We start from the raw sequence: 21884 nt of genomic DNA on the forward strand, positions 1-21884 counted from the left end.
AGTCCTGCCAGCATAATAGGAGAAAAGAAGAATAATCCTGGGGCTGAGGTTTGGTCCCTGTGAAGAGTGAAGCCCTCCAGGCTAGTGCTGCTAAAATAGCAGGCAGAGAGTCCTGGGGCTACCTGAGTTGGGAGGTAGCCTCAACCCCAGTCACAGGAATTTTCAACTCCAGGATAGTGTAGGGAGTCTGAGTGGGGGAAGAGTGAGGGAACCTCTGCTGATAAGGGATGCCAGCCCCAGCTGTGCTGCCAAGACATAGCTCTGAGCAAGAAGGAACCAGCACTTCCCTGGTGAGTACAGAAGCAGTGGAGCAGAAATTCTGCTCGTTGTGGGCACTTATATAGAGCATGGAGTTCTTGGTTTCAATTCCAGAACAGTGGTGACAACTGAAGGAGGATCTGAGGACAGAGACATCATCTCCCATTCCCCTGGACTAGAAGTGATTGGACAGTAGTCCAATTGTACTCAGCCCTCATCAGATCTCATCTGGAGTGTTGTATTCAACTCAGGGAGTCAACAATTAGGAAAGACATTGATAAGATGGAGAGCAGCCAGAGGAGGAAAACCAGCATGGCGTAAGACTTTGAGTCATGTGATATAAGGATCAGTTGAAGTAACTGAGCATGTTTAGCCTGGAGAAAAAGAAACCTCAAGTTTGATAAGAAGGTGGAGTAGAAGAGGTGGTAACTGTCTTCAAACACTGAAGGGCTGTCATGTGGAGGAAAGAGTAGATTTGTTCTGTTTAACCTCAAAGGTCAGAAATGAGAACAATAGGTGGAAACTGAAAAGAAAGCAACTTCAAGATGGATCTCTGGAAAAACTTTCTAGATGTGTAATGGGTGTTTCCTCCTTGAACATGTTCAAGAAAAGGTTAGCTAACCCTTTGTGGGGCATGCATACTGTAGTGAGGATTCTTTTAGTATTGAAGTTGGATTAGATGGCTGCTGAGGTCTTTTCCATTTCTCAAATTCTGGGATTCTATAAAGATTATTGGGCAGTCATGAGAAATCACCAAGGATAATGGAATTATGTATTCCAAAAATCAAAGGAGCCCATGCTCCTTTGATTCACAATGAGTTGAATCTAATTATCAGTGGGAGAAAAAAGATGACCAGTCAAAAAAAAAGAGACATTTGAGGCATTCACTCACTATAAGTCAGATAGAATACCCAACCTGAAAATACTCTCAAATAATAGAAGTACAAGAAAAGTAGGTAGAGTTATCAAAGGAAAGAAGAATAAAATCAATTATGCCACTTTTAGAGGTTATTGTTTTTAAAATGAGGAGGCATGACCTATGGGATAAAAAAAAGAATAAAAATATATTATCAAGTAATAAAAAAGGCATCAGAGAATAAAGACATAAGCAGATCTTAATCAAAAGACATGAATGTAGAAATGCTTAATTAAAGTACCATGGGCTTAAGGTTTCTCTTTCTCCCTTCCCTCTTGGTGATGTATTTCAGGTGTTCTTTCCATTTTATAAATTGGGAAACAAACACAGAAATGAACAGATGTCCAGTCACTAGCCAGTCCCTGATGCCTGTCCCAGTGCCCAATTCACCACAGACAGGAGCCATCCTACAGGATTCCCAGTCTGTTTCCAATACATCAGAATGAATTCTTTCTATTTCTACTTTTCTCTGGTTTGAAGAGATTCAAGCAGTTTTCTATTGAGATTCCTTGAAATATCATGTGTAGGCTCTTTCTTGGTTATGGCATTCAGAGAGTATAATCATTCTGAATTTTTTTTGCCTCAATTTTTTCCCAGTTCAGTTGTTTTTTGCTATGAGATGCCTACCATTTTCTTCTATTTGTTTCAGCCATTTGACTTTGTTTTTTAATATTTCTTGTTGTCTTATGGTTTCATTGGCTTTTATTTAGTTGGTTCTAGTGTTCAAGGAGTTCGGTGCTTGGACTAGGTTTTATACCTCTTGCACTGAAGTGTTAATTACTTTTCCAATTTTTCTTTCATAGCTCTCATTTTTTTCCCATTTTCTCCTCAAGTATACTCATTTCATTTACAAAAAATATTTTAACTTCTTTATAAATAACTCTTCCTTCATTGGTTCCAAGAATTCTAGTTTGGTTTGTGCCCATGCTATATTTTTCTCTTATGCTTTGCTTATAGATGCTTTGAAATTATTGAGGGAATTGACATTGTCTTTTATATTTTATATTTGATTTCTGTAACTGTATTCTCTGCAACAAGCCTAGGCTTCTTTTCTGTCTCTGGGTAAAGTTGTTTCCCCCTCTCTGAAGAAAAATACCAAGGATACAATTGCTGCTAGTTAAAGAAAGCCTCTGTCCTCAGTGCTCTCACAAAACATTATCTTAGCATTTCCTGGAAGGTTTCTGGGATATCCCTGAGAAGCAAGGACAACCTGGCCTTGTTTCATCTTTAACAATTAAGGTGGCCTTATTGAATTGCCTAGCTGCCAATTAGTCTGCCCTTGTCAGTGACCTAATGATGAAGCTATGACCTGTAAATTTACAAAAGCATTCTTTAGAGATAGAATGAATTGTGGAGGCTAAGCCTGCTTCCTTTGGTGCAGCCAATAATGATCTTTCATCTCTGTGTGCTGCCCAATTAGATGATTTCTGTTCTGTTCTTTGTTCTATGCTTATAAAACTATATTTCATCCTAAAATCAGGGTCTTTTGGCCAGACACAGGGCCATTTGACCTATCCTTTATTATCAGCCACTTGCCCCTGTTAATAAATGATATTTTTGCTCAGATAATTGCTTCAGTTTACCTCCTTGCTAAATTCCATTCCCTACATCATTCTCTTGTATATTTGCTCTTGAGATTCTTTGCCATCATAACAACTCTTTATGGTGGGATTCTGTTGTTACTTTATCTTTCTTCCAGCTTATCTCCTGACTTTGGACTTGATGTTAGCTCTGGGCTCTGTAACACTTCCTAAGAGAAGTTTGGTAGTCTTGCTACTTTCTTGAGGTATTGAGTGTTGGGATCTCAAGGACAGGCTTAGGGACCTGAAAATTTCCAGTGTTCCCAAAGTGAAAGTGATCCAGGGAAATTCCAATGGTTAATCCTGTGGTTTGAGCTCTACAAGTTCCTGATCTGAGTTTGGGTTTGAGCAATAATAGGTGGCTGCTGGACTCAGCCCTTGTCCGCAAGCTGGAAAGCTGTGCTGATTCAGAGTGACAGAAGAAGAGGCTCTTTTGTTCTGGGATTCTTACCCTGATTATTCCTCTGCAGGTTGGGCTAGAAACTGGAATTGATACCCCATCTTGGTCCTAGGGTCTGAGCCTTGCGGCTGCTGCTTGCTTCTCAACTTCCTCATTTCTCAGTTCTCTGCCCAGGGCCTCCATTCCAGGAATGTGAATACCACCCACAGAGGCAGTCAATGTTGGATCTGTCATCCAGAACAAGTAGCAAGTGACAAAGCTGCCACTTGTCACTCTTCCCCATTGCAGTACCCCAGTATGGATCTGGGACCTCTTCCTGCCCTGGTCGTTGGTGTACTCTTGACTTGATCTTGTTTTCATCTCCCTGTCTTTCTTTCTATGCCAACCTGGGCTGAACTGATTCACTGTGCCTTTTTTCCTGTGTTCCCCTATCAGGATCCAGTCTGGTGTATTTTCTAGGTCTGTGGAGGAGTTTTGCAAAGAGCAGCTTGGCTGATCTATTTCTTGTTCATAACGGTACTTTTAAAAGTAGATTTTAAGTAAAAAAGTACTTTAAAAAGTAAAAAAAAATGATTTTAAATCGTTACTGTAGAGCTAGAGATCTTTGAGTCCAAATACTTCCTTTTGCAGATGAGGAAAACAGAGATTCAGAGAAGCTGTAACTTGTTGAAAGTCAAGCAAGCAAAAAGAGGTACGTTTCTAATCAAGGACCTCTGACTCCAAAGCCAACACCATTTCTTTGCTTTCTCCTTTGTTAGGGTTGCATAGTGTGCTTTGATCTCTTCCTTGTTTAAGAGGAGAGAGGAGAGCTTGCAGCTCAGATGAGGAAGCCATCGGATGTGATTATAGGGAATGAGGTGTTAATGTGATAGCAAGGTCTTCAGGTTAGTTATCAACTCACCGGAATTGGACTGTGACTTTTAAGGGTCATCAAGGGGCATGCCCAGCCACTTTATTCAAAGGTGTTGCTCCCTGCTGACTCAGATTGAGGCATTTATATTTCTTGGTAATACTTTAACACAACTTTTCCTCAGAAACTACCTCTTGGGGAAGGAGGAGGAAGAAAAGCAAACTCCCTCTTCCTACCCTTTTCTCAGTCACTTACACCTGGAAAGAAATACAGATCAAACACAGGAAAAACCACCTACCTACTTGGTAGCATGTGCAGAAGGAGAGAAGCAACCTCTAGGGGTCACTCCTTGCAACTGTAACAGATGCCCAAGGTTTTGCATTATGTTCATTTTCTACAGGAATCAAACCCTTTTCATGTCCTATAAAGAAGGTACAGGAAAAATGGTTGTCCTTTCTATTTTATAAATCTGGAAACAAAACCAGAAGTGCACTGAGGCCCAGAGACTTGGTCACTAGTCAGGCTTCTCTGATCCTTCCCGGTGTTCTACTTACTATTGACAAGGGACCTTCTACAAGATTCCCGGTGTGTTTTCAATGCACTAGAAACATAGGAAAGCCAACTTTGTTACCCTTGATCGAAAGTAAATATCTTTCTTTTCAGCATGTCATTATAGAATCCCCTGTCAGGCTAGTAAAAGCGGATAGATGAGTTATTGCATCATTATGGGACAAGTATAGACCATGGAGTCAGGAGAGACCTACCTAGCTTCAAATCCTCACCCTGTTACTTAAAGAGCTAGGAAACAGAAAGCAAGTCATTTAACCTTTCCTAGCCTTCATTTTCTCATCTGTAAAATGGAGGTAGGTGTCATACTTACCTTACAGAGTTAGGAGAGTCTCATTACATAATCCATGTATTATGATCTGCAAACTTTAAATCCGTATATAAATTCTGCTGCATTCATATGATACAATCTCTTGCTGCTTTGTAGCATATAGTATGGCAGGAAAAAATGCTGGATTTGAAGCCAGAGGATCTGAGTTTAAATTTCAGACAAGCTGCTACTTACTATCTGCATGTCTTTGGAGAGGTCTCTTAACCTCTCTGGACCATAGTTTTACTCTTTGTTAAAAAAAAACAAAAAAGGAATGGGGTGGGGTAGGGAGAAAATGGGGGTTAGACTAGCTGATCTCCAGATTTCCAAGGTTTCTTCCATGAAGCTCTATGATTCTCTGCTCCTAAACCAAAACTGAGTCAAAGTTATTCCTTGTATGCTAACAGAGATTCTGCTAAGTTATGACTGGAAGCCTTTGGTGGCCTTTCCTCATTAACTCTCATTAAAACCTTTGGAGAAACTGAGAGCTTCTGATGAGCTCAGATATTCCCCAGGGTAAGAAAGAAAGGAATTGTGTTTAAGTGAATCTGAAAGTTTCTGTGGCTTCTAAGTCTACCTTCTCCAGAAATGTAGCCACCCCTGGCTGCAGAAGGGCAGCTGGTTGGCTCAGTGGATAGAGCACCTGGCCTAGAGTCAGAAAGACTTGAGTTGAAATCCAGCCTCAGACACATATTAGCTGTGTGACCCTGGATAGGTCACTTACTCTTGTTTACCTCAGTTCCTCATAAAATGAGCTGGGGAAGGAAATGGCAAACTATTCCAGTATCTTTGCCATAAAAATCCCAAATGGGGTCATGAAGAATCAAACACAATTGAACCATGAGTCAACAATATTACAGTCTGAAGGACCTCTCTTTTGGGGAATGAGATGTCTCAGGTCAAGCAAGAGAAAGAGTCCCAAAGGGAAATTTTCTAGTATAGCAAGTTTCTAGTATATCAATCTGGAATATTGTCAAAGCACATGTTAGCTTCTTCCCAGAGTCATTTTCCCTTCAGAGGAACTGAAGAGATGGCTCATTTTATCTCTCCATAAGCCAGAAGATGAACCCAAATAGAGTGAGGAGATCGGATTACTCTTCTTTTCCACTTTCACCAATTTTATCCTCCCTTTCAAGCAGACAAGGAGAGAAGCCCACACCAATGGGTTTTGGGGCTAGGCTTATAATAGCAACCCTATGAAACAGGGAGAGCAACTAAATTCTAGGTCACATATTATATAGAAACCTACCCATAGAAGTAGCTATAGTAATCTTCTTCCCCCACCATTTCTTATCTGCTTATCCAGATCCCTAATTACAGTGTGAAATAAGTTAGACCAAAGGCCTGACCAGCAGTGAAAGCAACAGGGACTTATGCTGTATGGACCATGCATTTATAGTGGAAAATACTATGGATTGATGTGTGTGTGTGTGTGTGTGTGTGTGTGTGTGTGTGTGTAAAATTTATCTCCTCCAATAGCACGTATGTTCCACAAGTGTACTTCCCTCTCTGGGCCATAGTGTGTATATCTGTATAACATGGTATAATGCTCAAGATCTTCCCCACCCATTGATGGGCCTGTCCATTAAGGGAAGCTTGATTAGGGGAGGCTCACATCTTTTCTTAATTTCTAAGGGGGCCCTGGTTCTCAAGGGTTGTGATGCCCTCTGTCTCTGAAAAGTGAATAATTACTCTGACGTGAGAATTTACTTTGGGGCTTACTCACTGGAAGTGTTTGACCAGATGAAACTCTGGGCAGCCAATAAGGAGCCCCCTAGTTTTGAAAACTCAGATGTTGGTGCTTCTCTCTCTGGTAACTAGGTATGTATGGTCAGACAACTGGATCTGTCTGTTGATCTGTGGGGTATGTATTACTTATGGTCAGACAGTTGGAAGCCCTGTCTGTTGGTTGATCTTTGTTTCTCTGTTTGTATTTTCTCTGAAGTTCAGGGTGCTGACTTTTTCCCCAGCACTAAGTAAATTATGACTAAGTGCTTGGGTAAAGTGATTGTTGATCCCTCAAAAGTTTCTTTCCTTTTAGAAAAGCAGATCTAAGAGCCTGTACAGCAGGCCCTCCTGTATATGTCAGGGCCCTTGGTGATACATGTGGGGAACACCTCTGATGTTCCAGAATATCCAGCTCTGAAGTGCTATATGATTCTAAGTCCCATTTCTTTTCCAACTCGGAGTAGTTCTTCTTCTCTCCACGTGATGGCAACATTGAGAGTGTTATGGCCGGGGAGCTGATCTGTGTGCTGCTAGAGGTAAAGTATTCTACAAAATTAAGGATTTTAAGTTTTTTATGTTTTAAGATTTTTAAGTTTTAAAGTAATGGATTTGCTCCAATTTGCTGTGGAGAAGAATATGGTCAAAAAGAAAATGGAAAACAAGGTACAGTCCCAGAAATGAAGCTTTTGATTACCAGCAAAGGGCTTACTGGTATTTTACTGAACTATCTCCATTTTAGGCAAGCCAGAGGGGGATGAGGGTGAGAGATGGTGCAAAAATGTCATCAGTAGCTAAGAAAAGGTGCCAACTCTCAATGAGCTGTTAAAAACATCACTTATTATTTTTAAAAAGATTTGTATCTGTATATATTAAAAATAAAAAAAAGAACAAAGTCAGTGGAGAAATGTTTGAGTCACTAACCAAAGAAAACTAAGTGTCAAAAGTGAGAACATATGGGGCGGAGCCAAGATGGCGGAGTGAAAGCAACGACTCACCTAAGCTCCTGGACAAACTCCTCTGGATATCTCTGAAAGGAGAATCTGACCAGACTTTGGAGGTGTAGAATCCAGTGGGTGACAGACTTTGACAGATTCGGAGCCCAGGTTGGACTGGAAGGTCCACAGGAAGGATCTGTTCCATGGGGGTAAGCCCCCAGTGCACAGCGCAGCGCGGTCAGAGCAGCAGGGTGGAAGGGACCTGAGAAACCCAAGAGTGGCGGGCGAAACCAGCGGAGCAGGAGACAAGCCAAACCGAGCCGGTGAGAGCCACTGAGCGCCAGATATCAGCACAGCAGCCCTTGAAACCTTCAGCCTGAAGACTAAACTTCGGTAAGTCACCTATTGGAACTTCCAGGAGCTAGGATGGCGGAGTGATCAGTAAATGCTCCCTCCTCCCCCCTGATGACCGTGAAAGAACCATAAAATTCTTCCCCAGATAAATCCTGGATCAGCGGGAACAGCAGAAGGGGGCAAATAGTCTCATAACACCAGAGGCTAGAAAAATAGCAAAGGGGGATTCTTCCTATTGTGGCGGAGGCGATCTGGAAGGACAGACGACCCAGGGCAGAGAAAATTCGCACTGAGACCCAAGCAAGCCTCAGCACTGGGAGACGAGCCCCAGGAGGGGCGGGAACACGCATTAGCTTCTAGGCGTGCCCCAGCCCTCCAGGGGAAAAGGGAAGACAATAGGGAAGCTGGGATCACCATCCCCTGACCTTGCCTTTGCCTCAGGTCAGCTGAGGAGATCTCCTGAGACCAGACCACCCCTCCCACACACCTAACAAGCTAACCCCAGGGTTGATCTGGGAAACAAAAAACAAAAGCCTGCTTTTAGCCTAGACACATCAGCTCAATTTAAAGATCTGTACCTTCTGACTGAAAGAACCAGAAGCTACAACACTCAGTCAACATCATGAATTGGAAAAAGCAGACGAAAAGTGAAAAAAACATAGAATCTTTCTATGGGGATAAGGACCAAAACACAAACACCAAAGAGGTCAGAGCTGAGACTGTACTTCCATCTGAAACCTCAGATGGGACTATGAATTTCTCGCAAGCACAACTAGATTACCTGGAACATCTGAAGAAGGATATAAAAGAAAAACTGGCCAATGATCTTAAAATTATAAAAAAAGAATTCACTGATGAGAACATCACTCTGAAAAGGAAAACTGAACAAATGGAAAAGGAAGTTCAAAAATTAACTGGAGAGAATAATTCCCTAAAAGGAAGAGTTAATCAAATGGAAAAGGAAACCCAAAACCTAATTGGGAAAATTGATCAGATGGAAAAGGAAACCCAAAACCTAACTGGGAAAATTGGTCGAATGGAAAAAGAAGTACAAAAATTAAATGGAGAAAATAGCTCCTTAAAGGGAAAAATTGGTCAGATGGAAAAGGAGATGGAAAAGCTACCTGAAGAAAACACTACGATGAAGTTTAGAATTGGGCAAGTAGAAACTAATGACTCAATGAGGCAACAAGAATCAGTCAAACAAAATCTAAAGAATGAAAAGATAGAAGAAAATGTAAAATATTTAATTGGAAAAACAACTGACCTGGAAAATAGATTCAGGAGAGAAAATTTAATAATTATTGGCCTGCCAGAAACCCATGATGAAGAAAAGAGTCTGGACAATATATTCCAGGAAATCATCAAGGAAAACTGCCCAGAAGTACTAGACTCAGACAGCAAAATAGTCATTGAAAGAATCCACCGTTCTCCTCCCAAAAGGGATCCCAAACTCAAAACCCCAAGAAATATCGTTGCCAAATTCCAGAGCTATCAAATGAAGGAGAAAATACTACAAGCAGCCAGAAAGAAACAATTTAAATATCAAGGACACACAGTCAGGATCACACAGGACCTTGCAGCTTCTACATTAAAAGATCGAAAGAATTGGAACCCAATATTCCGTAAGGCAAAGGAGTTGGGACTTCAACCAAGGATCAACTACCCAGCAAAGTTCACCATAACATTTCAGGCAAGGAGAAAGTCATCCAACAAAATAAGGGATTTCCAGAGCTTCCTGACCAAAACACCAGAACTCAATAGACAATTTGATCTTCAAATGCAGGTCTCCAGAGAATCATAAAAAGGTAAACAGAGGGGAAAAAACAAAAACAAAAACTTGCTACTCAATTAGGGCAAACTGTTTACCTCCCTATAAGGGAAGATGAAACCTGGTAATCTTGAGAACTGTGCAGCTATTATGATAAAAGGGATATATGTAGAGGGAACGGGCATAAAGTAAATGATGTCATGTCAAAAATATGATTTAAGTATGAGAAGGGATTGTAATAGGAGGTGTGAAAAGGGGGAAGCAGAAAATGGCAAATTATATCACAGGAAGAAGTACAAAACTATAGTAGAGGGAAGGAGGGGAGGGAGATGAGCATTATTTGAGAGGTACTCTCATCTGATTTGTTCAAAGGAGGGAACAATAATCTTAAGTAGATAATCCTAACTAGCTCTATAGGTAGTAGGAGGGGAAGGGGGAAGAAAGGGGAGGGTGGCTAAAAGAGAGGAAAGAAGCAATAAGAGTAAAGGGGAGTAAAAGGGAGGGGGGCTAAAAGAAGGAGGGGAAGGCTGCAGGAGGAGGGGGAGAAAAGTAAATACTATTGAGGAGGGGAAGGGAGACAGGAGAGCTAAAAGCACAAATGGTGGGAAAGAGGTTGGAGGGAAATACACAGATTGTAATCATAACTGTGAATGTGAATGGAATGAACTCTCCCATAAAACGGAGACAGATAGCAGAATGGATTAAAAGCCATAATCCAACAATATGCTGTTTACAAGAAACACATTTGAAACGGGGGGATACACATAGGATAAAGGTCAAAGGATGGAGCAGAATATATTGTGCTTCAGCTCATGTAAGAAAGGCAGGAGTAGCAATCCTAATCTCAGACAAAGCGAAAGCAGAAATAGATCTAATCAAAAGGGATAAGGATGGAAACTATATCCTGCTAAAAGGCACCATAGACAATGAAGCAATATCTTTACTAAACATGTATGCTCCAAGTGGTATAGCATCCAGATTCTTAGAGAAGAGGTTGGGGGAGTTGAAGGAAGAAACTGATAACAAAACTATACTAGTGGGGGACCTCAACCTCCCCCTCTCTGAACTCGATAAATACAACCTCAAAATAAACAAGAAAAGACGTTATGGAGGTAAATAAAACTCTGGATAAGGTAGATATGATAGATCTTTGGAGAAAATTAAATGGGAATAGAAAGGAATATACCTTTTTCTCAGCGGTACATGGAACATTTACAAAAATTGACCATGTACTAGGACATAAAAATCTCACAATCCAGTGCAGAAAGGTAGAGATAATCAATGCATCCTTTTCAGATCATAATGCATTAAAAATTACATGTAATAAAAGGCCATGGAAAGAGAAACCAAAAATCAATTGGAAACTAAATAATCTAATTCTAAAGAAGGGTTGGGTTAAAGAAGAAATCATAGAAACAATCAACAATTTCATTCGAGAGAATGACAATAGTGAGACAACATACCAAAACTTATGGGATACTGCAAAAGCAGTTATTAGGGGAAGTTTTATATCTTTGAATGCTTACATAAATAAAATAGAGAAAGAGGAGATCAATGACTTAGGCTTGCAGTTGAAAAAGCTAGAAAAAGAACAAATTGAAAATCCCCAAGTAAATACCAAATTAGAAATACTGAAAACCAAAGGAGAGATTAATAAAATTGAAATTAAGAAAACTATTGAATTAATAAATAAAACCAATAGTTGGTTTTATGAAAAAACTAATAAAATTGATAAACCTTTGGTCAATCTGATTAAAAAAAGAAAGAAGAAAATCAAATTACTAATATTAAAAATGAAAGGGGTGAACTCACCTCCAATGAGGAGGAAATTAAAACAATAATTAGAAACTACTTTGCCCAACTTTATGCCCACAAATTCGATAATCTAAACGAGATGGCTGAATATTTTAAAAAATACAAATTGCCCAGATTAACAGAAGAGGAAGTTGAATACTTAAACAACCCCATCTCAGAAAAAGAAATTGAACAAGCCATCAATGAACTCCCTAGGAAAAAATCTCCAGGGCCAGATGGATTCACAAGTGAATTCTATCAAACATTTAAAGAACAGTTAATTCCAATACTACATACACTATTTTTGAAAATTGGGGAAGAAGGAGTCGTCCCAAATTCTTTCTATGATACAAATATGGTTTTGATACCCAAACCAGGAAGAGACAAAACAGAGAAAGAAAATTATAGACCAATTTCCTTAATGAATATAGATGCAAAAATTTTAAATAAGATTTTAGCAAAACGAATACAGCATCTTATCATGAGATTAATACATTATGATCAGGTAGGATTCATACCAGGACTACAGGGCTGGTTCAATATTAGGAAAACTATTAGCATTATCGATCACATCAACAACAAAGCTAACAAAAACCACATGATTATCTCAATAGATGCAGAAAAAGCTTTTGACAAAATACAACACCCATTCCTACTAAAAACACTGGAGAATATAGGAATAAAGGGAACTTTCCATAAAATAATAAGCAGTATCTATCTAAAACCTTCAGCAAGCATTATATGCAATGGGGATAAGCTAAATGCATTCCCAATAAGATCAGGGGTGAAACAAGGTTGTCCATTATGACCACTATTATTCAATATGGTACTAGAAATGTTAGCTGTAGCAATTAGACAAGATAAAGATATTCAAGGAATAAGAATAGCCAAAGAAGAAAATAAGTTATCACTCTTTGCAGATGATATGATGATTTACCTAGAGAATCCCAGAGATTCAAGTAAAAAATTACTTGAATTAATAAACAACTTTGGCAAAGTTGCAGGTTACAAAATAAACCCACACAAATCTTCTGCGTTCCTATATATTAGCAACAAAGTCCAACAGCAAGAGATAGAAAGAGAAATCCCATTTAAAGCTAGGGTAGACAGTATAAAATACTTAGGAGTCTACCTGCCAAAACAAACCCAGGGATTATATGAACACAATTACAAGACACTTTTTGCACAAATAAAATCAGATTTAAGTAAGTGGAAAACATTAGTTGCTCATGGGTAGGCCGTGCTAATATAATAAAAATGACAATTCTACCTAAATTAATATACTTATTTAGTGCCATACCAATTAAACTATCAGACAATTACTTTCTAGAGCACAGCAACGACCACAGTGTGCAAGAGTTTTTTCTGGTAGACTTAGAATTTTGTAATAACACAAGAACTTCTTATAAAAAAAAAAAATTCCAATGGTGGCTCTCAAGGCAAAATGCCTTCCACACTCAGAGAAAGAAATATGGAAGCCATTCACAAAATGTAGAAGATCATGTTTGTGTATGTGTATGTGTTTGTGTATCATGTTTTGATTTGTTATATGATTTCTTTCATTTACTCTAGTCTGACTACATAGCATGACTATAGTGAAAATATACTCAATAGGAAAGTATATGTAGAATCTATACAGAATTGTATGCAGTTGTGGGGAGGGAGGGGGGTAATGGAGGTAGGTGGGGGGGGATAAAATCTCAATTGTATGGCAGTGATTGTTAAACATTAAAAAATTTAAAAAAAAGTGAGAACATATAACAATTTTCCATTCAAAGTAATCATTTTAAGGCTTATTGTTAATCCAACATCACCAGTGACATCATGGGGTGATGTCTTAACTTGTGAGTGAACTGGATTTAAGTGAGGTATAGTTACACAAAGTCCTCAGCGTCCTTTCTCTTCCACAGTCATCAAAGTTCAATGCCAAGACCAAAGTCAGGACAATTGGTAATGGCCCAGGATGCAGTGGATGACCTTGGCATAGTCAATGTCTGACAAGCTCTAAGCTCTCCACAGGGCCTGCTTGAAATGCTTTCATGGCCTTTGGAAGAAATTGGTCTCATGCACCAAGTCTGCCAGGAGAACTCTTCACATCCTTGGGGTAGATATCCCCCTAACTCACCCACAGCTTTGAGGCCTGTCAGTTACCCTCAACCTGGTTTAGCCCATCTGCTGAGACAGTTTTATGCCTGTGGCCACTGCATGAACTACAACTTGTTAGAGCCAAATGTGAGAATAGGGTAAAAGGTGGACACCAAAGGTGGATGAGCAGCCCTGGAAAGGACTCGGAAAGCCCTCATACCAGAGATGCCAGTCCCCCTTGAACACCCCATGTACCCCAATTGATTTAAGGCAAATTGATGTAAAAGAACTTGGGAGTCAGGACCCCAGGACCCTGATCCTGGCTCTGCCCCACTGACCTGGGTAATTAGCCCAGTTTCTGACACAAACTAAGTGTTTAAAAAATATTTTATTGACTGATCAACCTGTCAGTAAGGTTACTTACCCTGGGTAAGTCCCCTCTCTTGGCTTTGGTTTCCCTCATTTGTAGTCTGACGGGATTGATTATCTGAGTCATTTGTGGCATAAGGGTGTTGAACTTCTAGATTCTGATGGTTTAAGTTCTATTATGTCCAGGAGAAGAACATTTGCTGTTTCCGTTCCCAAGAGTTGGTGTTAACTCAGACAACAGTTATGTATGTTGTTGAGCCTTGGGAACATGTTTAGGATATGACTGTGGACTGTACTAAACCACATATAGAACCTTGCCTACATTCATTCAGTACAATTTTGGCCCCATCTTCCTGTCTAAATGCACTGTATCTGGGGACAGAGCTTCCAGGTGGGCCAGACATAGTATGGTGGGCTAAAGAATAGGGTCATTTGACCTTTGGCTTTCAGATAGGTCTGTTTAGATTTCTGATGCTCACTTCCTTCCTCCTTTTCCTGAAAGAGACCCTGGAGGTATTGCTTATCCTTTATGTAGTAGATCGAAAACACAGAGGGCTGCTCCACACCTGGAGCTAGTCCTTAGTTTCATTTGACTGTAACATAGAGTGTGTAACAAAGGCTATTGTAGTATCCTTGTGCCTAAGCTGTCCAGCCCAGATGTGGACTAGACAATCATGCAGTAGATTCAGACAAAGTCAAGTTACCAGACCAAAGAGTAGTCACTGATAGCTTGCCATCAACTTGACTAGATGTCTTTAGTAGAGTGCCTCAGGGATTTGTTATTGGCCTTGTGCTGTTAAATATTGTTTATCAATAGCCTGGATAAATGCATGGTTGGCATATTTTCAGAAGACATAAAGATAGGAGGGAAAAATCTTATGTTGAATGATGGAGTCAGGAGCCAGAATAATCTCAACAGGCTACATTGGGTCAAATTTATGTAAAGCCTTATACTTGGGTTCAAATGCACAAGATGGGGGAGATGTGGCTAGGTAGGTCATCTGAAAAAAATTGGAGGAGTTTTTGTGTACTGGGGTCAACAATACAACATGGCAATAAAAAAACAAGAACAATAGCTAGCATGGCTTTAGGCTGAATTTTAAAAGTAATACTGTTCAAAAATAAGAGGAGTGATAGAAGCCCGCTGTCTTCTGCTCTGGTCAGATGAGAAATGAGTTATGGTGTTAAGTTTTGGGTGCCACATTTTCAGAAGCATGTTGCTTAACTGGAGAGTGTACAGAGCAAGGTGACCATGATGGTAAAAGGCTTTGAGACCATGCCATATTAAAGGAGTGTGGGCTTTTAGCTTGGACAAGGGAAGATTCTGGAAGCTAGCAAAACTGTCTTCAAATATTTGAAGTTTTCAGTCATGCACAGGAAGCAACCTGGATTATTCCACTTAGCTCCAAAGGGCAATATCTGAGAGACAATGTGGTCCAACAAAGAGAGAGAGAGAAAGAGAGAGAGAGAGAGAGAGAGAGAGAGAGAGAGAGAGAGAGAGAGAGAGAGAGAGAGAGTCTAGAAACAGGGAGACCAATCAGGAATCTATAAGAGAAATGATAAATGCCTGAAAAAGGAAGGTGACTATATAAAGTGAGAAAAAGGAATGGATATATTGAGTGTTTTAGAGACAGAAGGGACAAGACTTGTCAACTGATTGCCCTAGGGAGTGAAAGAAAGGGGAGATTCCAGGATGATTTAAGGTTACAAATCTGGGTGGCTGAGAAGTTTTGTGCTTCTCTCAAAAGAAATGTTTGAAAAGGTAACAGGCTCAGGGGAAAGATGATTTCCATTTGGAATGAGAAACATTTGAAGCAGTGACAAAACATCCAGGTTGAGATATCTAATGGGTCATTGGTGATGTATAACTGGTGTTCAGGAGAGACGTTAGGGCTAGACATATAGATTTCAGAGTCATCTGCATAAAGATGATAAGTAAACCAATAGGGATGTGTAATAATCTTCCAAAAGAACCCTAGAATGAGCGTTCAGTAAAGTGGAGAGTCTTCATAGAGGCCTTTAATGATGCTTTCTTCCCCTCATTTGGCAATCATATGCTACCTTGTGGCATTACTTACGTTGTTTTTTTAGTTTATTTATGTGTATGTGTATTGCCTAACCACTTTGGACTGTAAGTTTGAAGGCAGTGACTTTGCCTGTAACCTTGATAATAACCCTTAACACAAATCCATGCTTAGAAAGAATATTAAATAAATGCATTCAGTGAAATATCTAATGAAGGGTAGTCTCCCAGGCCACTTTCAGCCATTAACTGCAGTTTGGCTCTCACATTTAGGATGGTCAAGTGATAACTTGCAGGGTTTGGCCCTGTAGCATGGCATTTGAGAAAGAGAATTAGATGCGCAGTTAGAAGACTTTGTTGGAGCTCTTGTGACAAACTAGCTTTGTATTCTTGGGCAAGTAATTTCATTTGGCTAGGCCTCAGTCACTAGTCAAATGGACAAGATTCACTCTGAGGTCTTTCCTAGTTCTGGCATTCTAGGACTGTATTAGAATATTAGCGTATGTAGTTATACATTAAGCTCGTTGTGTCTTCTGAAAAGAAGAGAGGATTTGCATCCCACATTAACTTCAATCTGAGAACAAATGTCTGTTGCCCTGTGGAGACCTGATCCCACATCCCTCAGGCAAATTGGGATGAGAAAGGCAAAATGCTGATGGAGCCCATATTGCCTATGCCAGATTCCTCTCATGTGGGCTGAAGGAGTGCTGCTTTCAGGATCAATGCATATCAATGGATCTTTTCCTTCATTGCACTAGCCCATGACCAATCAGGATCATCTTACAAACAAAAATGCAGTTCCTTTTGGTTTGCATCTCAATGGCCCCATAAGATATACATTTTGTTCTTTCATTTTCATCCCCAGTTACTGGCATGAGTCAAATAACTTTGAAGAACAGGGTGGTGGTGTGAGATTGAATTCAGAACACCCCTATTAAAGTTCATGCTCTGATCCTACTGGTAAGGCAAAGTAAAGCTTAGTACCAACCAACCAGGATCTTACCTGATAGGCCTGGAGCTTTGAGACTATTTTCTCCTTAGGATCACACTGACCTTGACTGTAGGGGTCACAAATGAAGCTGGAAAGAACAGACTTTCAGGTAGATGCCCAATACTGCTGCAGCTGGGGCCTCAGACACCAAATTGAATGCCTAAAGAACAGGGCCTTAGATACTAGGACTGGCACAGAAGTGAGGATGTGTTCCTTCTGAGGCCTCTCTTCTGGATGTGCCTTATGCCCCATCATCCTCAGATATAGCTATTGAGCTGGTACCACACATGAGCTCAGTCTGGACCCTGATGGCCTAGACTCTGACTCCAACTTCCTATGTCTATCACCTCTAGCTTTCCCATGTCTAGAAAAGGAACACACCACCTTGGAGTACTCGCAGGTCCTTGGAAAGTAGAATCCCCAACAAAATGGTTTTTCCCTTGTCCTATGGCTAACAGATTCCTGCCTTCTATTCCTCTAATCCCAGTGATTCAGAAATCTTGCTTTCTGTACTACTTTTCTCTGTACTTTTGAATACCTATCCTGCTCAGTTATACTATCCCATGGTCATTCTCTTCTCCTGCCTTGCTTCAAATGTTATATGACCATATAAATACTAAGCATTTTTTATTCATCCTAAATAATAAGTCCTTCAGGACTGAGTGAAATGGATGTCACCAGGAGTAAGTAGCCAGAGGAGCTCAGTTCAGCTCCATGAGATATTTTTTTTAACCCAACCCCTGCTGTATTAGCATATACTGAAAACAAAATACGAAATAGATACAAGTTGGTTAGGATTGGAAAGCAATTAGGAGGAACAGAAAAGTCTGAATGTAGAAAATTATTTTTGGGTTTGGCTGTGAAGGAAAAGTTGAGGAAGGGATGCATGGGGTCAACCAGTGCAAAAATGGGAGATAAAATGCCATGGTTGAGGAACAGAAAGAAGGCCAGTTGGGCTGGACCAGAGAGTTCAGGGAATAATGTATAATGAAAATGGAAAGACAGCTTGATTCTATATTGTTAAGGTTTTTAAGAACCCATGCAGAGAGATTTATTTTGATTCTATAGACAATAAGGCTACGGTGATTTTTTTCCATATAAAGAATCATGTGGTCAAATCTATACTTAATAAAAATCACTTTGGGAACCATGCAAAGGACCTGAAGTAGGGAGGCATATTAGAAGGCCATTACAATAGTTCAGGAGAGAAAGGATTCAGAGTACTTGAATTAAGGTTTTGGTTTTATGACTAATGAGAAGGACAAGAATGTTAAGAGTTGCTGTGAGACAGAAATGGCAAAGTTTGGTGGCTGATTTAATATGTAAAGCAGAAGGGAGGTCAGGAACAAGCATTGTTAAGTTCCTGCTATGTGCCAGGGATGGTGCTAAGTTCTTTACAAGTATTATCTCATTTGATCCTGATGACAACCTTCGGAAGGAGGCACAACTATTATCCCCATTATATAGTTGAAGAAGAGACAGACAGAGGTTAATTCACTTTTCCAGGGTTACAGACATCTCCCTCTCTGTCTCTGTCTCTCTGTCTCTTTCTCTCCATATACACATGTATGTATATATATATATATATATATGTGTATACATATATGTATATGTATATATGTATGTATTGTATATATCTGACATCAGGTTATATCTGAGACTTGATTTTGAACTCAGGTCTTCCTGAATCTAGGCCCAGCAATCTAGGTATCAACTAATTGTCTCTCAAAAGGAATGAGGAATTGAAAATAATATTAAGATTATATGCTAGAAAAATGGTGGTGCACTGAATAGAAATGTTGAAGTTTCGTAGGGAAAGACAATGAGTTTTGTTTTGGACATGTTGAGTTTGAGATTTCTTTATGGCACCCATTTGGAAGTGTCTAATGAGCAGCTGAAGATATGGGAATTGAAGCTCAAGAGAGAGACTGAGGACAGATATGAGTCATCTGTACAAAGATGATAATTAAGCTAATGAGGAGAGACACAAACAGAGAGAAAGAAGAACCCAGGACAGAGCCATGATGTAGTGTTATATGATGAACCAACAAAGAAATAGAAAATGAGCAGTCAGACAAGTAGAATGAGAACTAGGAGAGAATAATGTAACAAAAACTTAGAAAAGAGTGATGATTTAGGGAGCGAGAGTAATCGAGAAAGTCAAAGGCCGCAGAGAGGTCAGAAAGGCTGAGGACTGAGAATCATCAGGTCTCTCCATGAAGAATTAACAGTGAGTTGCTGCAGAGACGTGAAGGCAGAGACATTTCACCCCAGTAGCAGGGGATTCAGATTTCAGATGAAGATAGTAGGACACAGACGGAGAATGATTCATTGGCTCTCACACAAAGTATAGAAGATGACCTCCTTCTAGTCACTCTGTTTCTGTCACAGCATCCATTGCACTTTCATTTCAGACCTAGATTCCAAGCCTTTCTTCATAGCAGACCTCCTTTGGTTAATACCCCCTTGTATTTGTTGGTTTAGCATTTTTAACAGGTTTGCTTTGTTTTTATCTTATTCCAAATAAGGACAAATGCTTTGAAAATGACATCAACCCATTTAAAATTCAGACTGTGGTCATCCTAGAAAAAGTGATTTTATGGGTCCTCCCTATTCTTTTTCTACACTACCTCCCCACGATAGTCAAGTGAGAAAATGAGGCTATGTCATGATCTACAGATCCACAGGACAGCTTAATAGGCTATCTTTAATGATATACTCTACTGAAAATGCATCACTGCTTCTTTTCTTGGTATACAGTACTCCTCCCTGATGACTATCCCCTTTATCTCAACTATATACATTGGCAGTCTTGACTTTTGAGCTGATTTGTTCCCTGATATAGCTAGTCATTTACACAGTGAAAGCAAGAAAATTTAACAATGCCAAACCAAGATAAGGTCAAAATGGATTTAAACATTTAGAGTGATATCACAAGTAAATTAGGAGAGCATGGTAAAATGTATCTGTCAGATCTATGGATAAGGGAAGAGTTTGTGACTAAACGAGAGACAGAGAGTATTATGGCAAGTAAAATAGATGATTTCGATTGCATGATATTAAAAAAAAATTCCACAAACAAACCTAGTGCAGCCAAAATTAGAAGGAAATTGGAAAATATTTTAATGTAAGTTTCTTTGATGAAAGGCCTCATTTCTCAAATATATAGCAAAATGAGTCAAATTTATAAAAAAAAAGCCAAAAACAAAAATAAGGGCCATTCCCCAGTTGATAAATTGTCAAAGGATGTGAACTGGAGTTTTCAGACAAAGAAATTAAAGCTCTAAACAGTCTCATGAAAAAATGATCAAAATCATTAGAGAAATGTGAAAGAAAAAAGACACCACCTCATACTTATCAGATTACATGACACTAAAAGCAAAAAACAAATAATGGAGGGGATGTGGAAAAATTGGAACACTAATTCACTATTGGTAGAATTACGAACTAATCTAACCATTCTGGAGAGCAATTTGAAACTATGGCCAAGCTACAGCCAAAAACTTTGCATACTTTTTGATACCTGAAATAGCACTACTATGTCTAGAATTCTTTCTTATAACCACAAATAAGTAATAGATGTCCCACAAGTCTTAGTGCACTTTTAAGCTATTGAAGCTTTAATAATGTGATGCTCTAACTGGCTTAACTTAAAATTTAATTAGCCTTAAGAGCTTAAAATCAGACTAAGAGTTTTGGGACACCCTGGTTATGTGGTCAAATCCATGCTTAAGGAAAATCACTTTGGCAACTGTAGAGAGGATGGATTTAAATAACTATTAAAGCTTGAACAGCTTCACATTACACAAAGACATTTAGAACATTCTGTATACAAAAAAAAAATCAAATCCACACTTTGGTCACATCTGAAACCATATGCTCCATTCTGCATGACTGAGTTAATCAGGTTTCTGTTGAGAAGTATAAGGCTTGATTTCATCATCAGTCATCATCAGTCATGATTTCTTGACTGCCTTACCATAATGCTTTTTGCATATTTTGCCTTTCCAAACTCTAGGACCTTCCAAACTGGCTTATTTGCTCTTTCCTGAGATTGGCATCCTTTCCCTTGTTTCCCTGCCTTTGCAGTGGCTGACCTACATGCCAAGACTCCTTCCTTACTTCCACATATTAGAATTCTTAGTTTCCTTTAAATCCCAATGCGGGTGCTACCTCTAGAAACTGTCCTCAATATCCTGGAAAAGTTAGATAGGCTGTAATTAACCACTTTCACTCCTCAAATCACCTTGCATTTACCTGTTATACCCATTGTATTTCCCCAAATAGAACATGGGGTCTTGAGGTAAATAACCTGCTTTCTTCCCTTCATATTGCCAGGTCTGAGTATTATGTTTTATGCACACTCGGTGGTTAAGTAATATTTTTTCATTGAATTATAAATACGTAGCAGCTCAATATAGTGCAAAGAACATTCGCTATCTCTGTCATTCACATGCTGCTTCTGAAGTTTACTCTCTTTGGGCAAGTCCCTGGGTTTTAGTTTTTTCATGTCTGCAAATTGAAGGGGTTGAACCAGATGTTTTCTGAGGTTCTTTCTGTCTTTAATCCTGAGGTCTAGCTTAGCTGCCTACCTAAATCCAATAAACTAGAAAATCCCAGGTTCTTGGCTTTGCTTAGTTTTGAAAAGAAGAAAGGAGGTAAAGAAGGCACATGGTTAAACCCTCTGACATGATTGATTGTATAACTGGGTCATAAGGAGGCAAGGATTTGTGGTAGTAATAAAGTAGTAATAATATAACTAGTAATAATATAACTATAGTAATAATACAACTATAAAATAACTAGTAATAAACAGAATCAATGAGATTCCCAAGAGGAAGGCAAATCTAATCAATGGAAGCCAGAAATATGGGCGACTGGTCTGGAAATTTGGAAAGCAGGATGAGAAGATTTAATAGCATCATGGGATCATAGATTTCCAGCTGGAAGGTA

At 39.4% G+C, this 21884-nt stretch overlaps 1 pseudogene; it reads left to right on the forward strand.

The window, feature by feature from the left end:
• The first annotated feature begins 227 nt into the window (after positions 1–227).
• LOC140512026 (transmembrane protein 192 pseudogene) lies at positions 228–19830 on the forward strand (annotated as a pseudogene).
• Positions 19831–21884: the final 2054 nt, after the last annotated feature.

The sequence above is a fragment of the Notamacropus eugenii genome, chromosome 6 (assembly GCF_028372415.1).
Source record: "Notamacropus eugenii isolate mMacEug1 chromosome 6, mMacEug1.pri_v2, whole genome shotgun sequence".
NCBI lineage: Eukaryota > Metazoa > Chordata > Mammalia > Diprotodontia > Macropodidae > Notamacropus > Notamacropus eugenii.